Below are 7,306 nucleotides of genomic sequence, written 5' to 3'. Positions count from 1 at the left end.
TTGGTTGTGCTCTATAATTTTTGAACTATCAAACATTATAAGATATATGTGATCAAGTAAATCGAGCTATCGAAATCTCAGAATATCACATAATTGTCAAAGCACACTCTTTTAATTTACTCATTCAATCATTAAGGATCATTTTGTGCTAAATTGTTTAAGAACTTTATTCATTTTGTAATATCATTCGAGGACTAAATTTGTGTATTGAGTTTAAGAGTTTAAGTTGAAGCAGTGTCAAGTCCTTGCTGAATTTTGAGGTTGTACAAGTGTTTGTATCACTCAAATCTTCTAGTGATACCTTTCGAAGGGAAGAACGGGTAACGTAGGTTTTTTTGTCTCCGCAAATCCATAAAAAAACTTTAGTGTTCCTACCATTTCAGCCAAGCTTTACTATTTGTGTTCTATGTTGATCTTATTCCACACAACTCTTTTATTGTTCAATTAATATTGACAGTCAAAAAGGAAACAATCAGTTTAGTTCTGAACACGAATGAACTCAGCCATCAATTCGAAGAAAAGTGCAAGTGATGTATTTCAAACCCCCCTTCTACACGCACTCACCAATCCTAACAGATGATGTACCACATGTCATCATCATGTGCAGCTAGACGTGCTTGCATCCTTATCTTCCAGTCAGCAAAATTTTCTTTGGAGAACACTAGAAATTTTTTGAACGAATCCATTTTAAAATATGTGTTCAAAGCAAGAAAGATTTCTCGTTCTGATACCACTTGTTGGATCTTTCAGTACGTGTAGAGGGGGGTGAATACATCACTTGAATTTTCTTCTCTTGTTGAATGATTCGGTTGAGATGTCAACTTATCTGCTTGATCTTTCTTGGATGTCAATGTCAATCAACCAACAAGATTGTATGTGCGTATCAAATTTAGTCGAAATATTTATTTTGTGTTAAATCTGTCAATCAACCAACAAGATTGTATGTGCGTATTAAGGTCGACTGACAGATTTAACACAAAATAAATATCTCGACTAAATTTGAAATGACACAAGATATGTTTGTGTTCGAAGATTAAATGCTCTTACGTCACCCCTTATTTTTTTTGTGAAGGATTCACTAGAAGATTTGAGTATTACAACATATTTGAAAGACCCCGATTCAGTTAAGGAATTAACACTGCCTTTGACTGAAACTCCAAGTACTCACTTAATACAATATACATTCCTTGACTGATTTTACAAATATGAGCTTGACACTTTGAAAATATTAGCACAATGTGATCCAAAATGATCAGATATATAACTTGAATGAGTGTGCTTTTTCAGTTGTTGAAAACTTGTGTTTTTGAAAGCTTGACTGAAATCTCAAATACGAAGATAGCTTGAATGCGTGAAAGATTTGAGAGGCTTCTACAACTGATCTTCAAGATTATTTATAGGCATTTATCTGCAATGGTCATAAATTCTTATAAAAGTATCTGTTTCTCTCAATAAATATTTGTTTCATTGAGTTGTAAGTCTTAGAGACAATTTCTGATGACTAGTAAAACTATGCACTTTGTCACTGTTGCGGAGTTTACATTGTACGGATGTTTAACTTCCCATTATAACTAACAGACAAAATTGTAGTATTCTGATTATGTTGAAAATTTTTAAGAATCAAGACTGATATTCTTGAATATCTCTGATAACTGTCAGTTGTCCTTATAGTTGCGATCAAATCGGTTTAATTTTTAGCTTTGAATAGTTGATTATGATTCAGTCAAGGTGATATGATCAGTCGTCGTCTTAAGTCATCAAATCATTGACTATATCGAGCTTTGGTTCTCTTGATTTTTTCATTTGTCTAGTCAAGTCCAGTTGCGGCTTAAAGACTAGTAAACTGACTTGTCCAATTGAGTAACTCTGTCCGGTTGTCTATGTTCGTCTAGTTGAGTTACTTAACTAAGTATTTTATTTTTGCCTTTAATTATTTTGTTCAACACCAAAACCTGATAATTGGTTTTCCAACAATGAGTTCTCTGCAGCTAGCACCTCTAAGAAAAATATAGTTGCTGAGAGAAGGAAAGTGACCTTTAAAGAGGCTGCTATAACTATGCATGTTGATTATGATATTTCTCAGAAATTTTGGGCTGAAGCAATAAACACTTCATGCTATATTTAGAACATATCAATTATTAATAAGAAACATGACAAGACTCTATGTGAGATCTGGAATGGCAAGCATCTTGTGGTTTCCTATTTCAAGGTGTTTGGTTGCATGTTCTATATTCACAATGTTAGGTTCAGTTTAGACTCCACTGCCTAATCTTTCCAAACAGAGTTCAGTTGAGGTTGGCAACTGGAGTTCTACTTTCTCTATTGTCCATATTAATTTACCAACAAACATATATAAGTGTTCGGAAAGAGGTCATCTGATATAACTAAAATGGTGTGGGAAGGGACGACTGAAATGTAAGAACTCGAGTATTTGTTTTTGGGTGTTCGGAGACTTGACTAATCCTACGTAACCCCTTCTTTCCCTTGGAATATTTCCACTAGAATACTTTGAGTATTACAACATCTTGCAACACCCCAATCCAAGACTAGGACTTCCTCAACTGCCTATCCCAGAACTCCTAATATCTCGACTGAATGCAATCCTTGACTGATTCATTACATGGAGGTTTGCAGAACCTCAACTGATATATTAAAAAGATGTTACAACTCGATAGATTAGCACATATTGCTCCTACACTTGATCAAATATATTCTATGAATTGTGTGATATATCAGTTGAGGCGTGAACTGCTTTGTGTTGCGGGAGTGATATTGATGGATCTTGAATTGATCTCTTGTCTTTTGTTGTGTTTACTCCCCGTACTGCTTGTTGGCATGAATGATCTTCTATTTATAGCTTTCAAATACAACGGTAACTTGATTCAAATTCGAGTCATTGGTTTGACTTGTCTGCTACCTTGTACCTTCTCTGACAAAAAGTACATTGATGCTTCTGTAGCTCGGCGGTGTCGGTCTTGTTCGAAAAACTTTATCCAATCGCTGAGGTAGACTTATGAATTCAGTCGTAGTTTGGTCAATTGATCAGTTTTCCTAACTGATCAGTCTAGGTGGCTATCCAGTCAAGATAATTCAATTTAGCTCTGCACGACTGAATCCAGGTAGCTTTTCTAGTCCAGTCTTGGTTTTAGCTCATAGACTGGTTAGCTATCTTCAGTTGACTTGTCCAGTTGATGTCTTCAATTTCAGTCATGGACAAAATTAGTAGCCTGATGATTTTGCCTATGTAGCTTGTCAACACCAAAACTATGAATGTTCCGACACACAATGGTAAAACTCATCTGGCTGTATTTGATGCAAGTTTAGTTGAGAGAATCTTTATTGATTATTCCAGTTAAAAAATCGTATCAAGTATTTAACAAAAGAACTTTGAATTTGAATAAAATGTCCATGTTGTTTTTTATGAAACAGTGTCTACCGATAAGATAATTGATCTAGATAGGTTGAGCAATCAATTAGAGGAAATCAATCGGGAAGGTGGAGAAATTTATGTAGTTTTTAGTTTGATTGAGTCATCTGTACTCAGGAAATTCTTTTCTACTTCTACTCCAGATTTTTATGTACCAGAGTTGCTGGTTGTTTATGAGAGGATCACAATAACTGAGGATGGGAAAATCGTGATGCCAGTCGGGGAACACAACTTGTTGTTAGATGAGGGTTTCTTCACATACCTGTTTCTGTTACCCTAGGAGGGTATTTCAAGTTTTGTTGGGGTTTCATCGTCTAATATCGAGGAGATGCGGGTGAAGTTTTCTTCTTTTGGTAAGGAAGTCAAGTTGTCTAATGCTATAAAGGAAGTTAAGATATATTACGAATTTTTGGCTGATGTAGTGGCCAAGTGTTTGTTCAAAGGTCGGTTCATTTGCTGCACTAACCATTGATAAGTTCCAAGTGATGAAAAAAATTGTGAAAGGAATGAAGATTAAGTGGTCCTCTATCATGTTCAACACTCTGATGGACATGGTGCTGCCAGGTAAAAAATCTAATGGTTGTCTATTCAGTTGAGTAGATTGTTTGAGGATTCAGGAATTCAGTTGAGTCAGCCTACCACTTTCCATAAGTACAAGATTCTCAATGCTCAAAACAAAGTGTTTTTGAGGCCAATAGACCAAGCTTTGAACATTTCACCTTTAGTGACCCGTATCCAGAATTAACGATTAATGAGAAATTAATCGTGTGATCATGATTAGATTAATTAAAACATGATTAAAAAAATTCCAGATGGATTAACGGAGTACGGAATTGGATCCAAAACAATCGAAATAGCCGAGAAAGTTTCGAGGGTTCGGACGATCTGATGCAGGTTCAGAGGATCCGAACTGGGAACGGAGCCAAGGATCGGAGGGTCTGAAGAGTTCGGACGATCCGATCTCAGATCGGAGGATCCGATCTTGCATGGCCAGCTGTCCGAGAATAATTCGTCATTGATGACATCACCATGAAGACTTCGGACGATCCAAAGATGGATTGGAGGATCCGAACTCGTGTCGGCAGGCGTCCTCTAGAAGCTAGACAAGTGGTTGGCTGAGGAAGTTTGGATGGAGGGTTCGAACGCAACGAACTGGATTGGACGATCCGAACATGGGATCGGACGGTCCGAACTCTATATAAGGGGTAGCCGAGTTCATTTCCCCTTGCACATTCTCCTCTTTTCCTCTCTTTTTCTAGCTTAGATCTGAGAAATTCTAGGCATCCTATTGGGAATCCGGAAGTAGCGGAGCGATCTTGGTGTCGTAGCGAAGCTGTGCCTAAGTTTTGAGGCAGTTGCCATCAACGGGCTGACGACGGACGCATGTATAGCTATGATCTCCTTAAATTAATTAGGAGTATGCAATAACTTAGTTAAGGCTTTTAGACCTTATTTAATGATGCATGGGTATTTGCATTGTAGAGCTGATGATAGGCTTGAGAACCTAGAGTGGGACTGCTAGGACTGTCTATAGTAAAGGTACGTAAGTACTGACTGAGATGGCCAGCATGATATATATTGTATGTGTTGCTGAGTATGTGCTATGTGTTTTGCATGTTTTACTGCTTTAGCACATGCATGTTTTTATCCTAGACGCATCCCGAGAGATGTGAGTCATTGACAGTTTCCATAGGGAGCTTGCACCTCATCATGGACTCGAGTCAGAGTGTGATAATTTCCATATCAGACTTGTATCCTGTTTTGGATTCGGGTCAGGATTTGGGGACGCTCGGCCCCTGGTTTTGCTATCACTAGGAGCGACCACGAAGGTGGAGATGACGCTATAGTCGATAGGGGAATATAGGAGTGGCACCGCAGACTAGCTATCCAACACAGCCCAGTATATTCTTGGCGCCTCTGAGTAATTGTTTTACTACGGTTTTAAATACACTTATGTGCTGCATATATTATATATATCATTGCTTATGTACTGAGCATATTAGCTCACGTCCAATATTTTCTGTATGTCTGGACACCCCATTCGACGGGGCAGGTACAGGTGCAGGTGGTGTACCCAGTGTCTTGGAAAGGCCAGAGACCGTGGAGACAGCAAGACTTAGATGCATGGTTATTTTTCCCTAGGTTTTATTTAAGCTTATTCGATTGGGTTGTATATTTGATGTATTTAACCGGTTGTATTCTGCCAGTCAACAAACCTATTTGACCAAGAAGCTCTACTTTGATTCCATTGTGTTCTACCTTCTTTCCAGAGACAGGTACAATAGATATCTGAAAACACAATTCATGGGCGAACAATCACATTTTAACAAATCAAATTTCAACTCAAAAGTTTTATTTTTGGTTCCGAACTGGTATGATAATACAAGAAATACCTTTCCAGATATATTTTCTCGACTTTGGAAGAGTGGGACCATCACTGTCCGACCATTCTCCTTCTTCAATGGGACCTAAAATTAACAACAATGGTACATACAATATAGAAACCATGAGCCTGTCTTTCCATCACTGACATCAGATATAATAAGCAAAGAAATCTTAGTTACCAAACATCCATACTGAATAAAAATTCAAAACATGTGTTTACTCACTCTGATCAATTACACACTATTAGGTACAATACAATGTCAGGACAAATAAGTACAGAAATCAACTATTATAATAACCAAATTATAGATTGGCCATGTGAAAATTATATACAACAAACCCATCCACTGAACTTCGTTAGATAGTGTAAAAAAACATATAGCCCCGCCTCCGCCCATAACATAAGAAAAATTCGCTAGCATAAATTCATAGTTCCTCGAGTACTTTCACAGTAAAGAATCCCGTACCCTTGCCAACCATAAAACTCCAACCCAAGACACTTACAACCATAAAACACCAAAATCAACCGAGAAACTGATGAAAAATCACAAATAACACCAACAGTCGAAAAATGGCCGAAAAACTGCAACAAACTTCGACAACCAAAATGTAAAGTCGCAAATTACCTTATGAAATGGGTACCGATAGATAACTTGCGGCGAGATCTTACCGAATATGTAGTCATTTGAACATTTTCGTCGAAGAGGCGGCAAAAATCTGACGAGGAAGGTGGCGGAAAGGGTTTGAGGAGTTGGGGAAAAAGGCAATCAGGTTTCACGAGAAAGATGAGAGTTAAAGAAAATGTGAGACCAGAGATCGGTTCAATTTTTTACTTCATAAATTATGAATTAAAATTATTATTTAATAACTTTTACTTCATTAAATAAATATTGGCGAAGTTAAATGTTACTTAAATTCATGAGTGAAGCCCGGGTTTTTTAACATATGAAGTGTAAAATAGTATTTTACTTCGCCAGTTCAATAACCGAAGTATATTATTATATACTACTTCGTCATTAGGTATTACTGAAGTAATTTGTAGTGAAGTCTATTAAGAAAATTCTACTAGTGAGATATCTAAAGCACTGAATAAAATAGAGTATTTCTTTGATCTAATGAGAATCCAAAAGCTGACTGAAGTCTATGCTGAACTGAAGAAGAACTATGATCGACAGTGTCCAATTGCATTCGATGATAGAGCAACTTTCACTCAGTTGGATACTGATTTAAGCACAATTCAAACCAAGGTGATATTTTGGGAAATTGACCAACGGTTATACATTTCAATTGAACAAAAAGATGATGTAGTTGAGAAAGAGCCTAAAACAACAAAAATCCAAGCTGATCATGTCGAGAAAATTCATGGAAAAGAAGGCAAAGAGTCTACCAAGCAAGCAACATTAGTTCCAAGACATGAAGATCAATTATCAAGATCATGGAAAAGAAGGCAAAGAGTCTACCAAGCAAGCAACATTAGTTCCAAGACATGAAGAT

At 37.0% G+C, this 7,306-nt stretch overlaps 1 long non-coding RNA gene across 1 annotated transcript; it reads right to left on the bottom strand.

The window, feature by feature from the left end:
* Positions 1 to 5,636: 5,636 nt before the first annotated feature.
* LOC140885427 (uncharacterized) lies at positions 5,637 to 6,637 on the bottom strand. Its single transcript, XR_012150932.1, has 3 exons — positions 6,439 to 6,637; positions 5,821 to 5,895; positions 5,637 to 5,716 (listed from the first exon to the last, which is right to left on the bottom strand). It is a non-coding gene; the product is annotated as an uncharacterized lncRNA (long non-coding RNA).
* Positions 6,638 to 7,306: the final 669 nt, after the last annotated feature.

This window comes from Henckelia pumila, chromosome 2 (genome assembly GCF_033568475.1).
Source record: "Henckelia pumila isolate YLH828 chromosome 2, ASM3356847v2, whole genome shotgun sequence".
NCBI lineage: Eukaryota > Viridiplantae > Streptophyta > Magnoliopsida > Lamiales > Gesneriaceae > Henckelia > Henckelia pumila.
The sequence above is the reverse complement of the archived record's forward strand: the minus strand, read 5'-3'. Positions and strand labels throughout refer to the sequence as shown.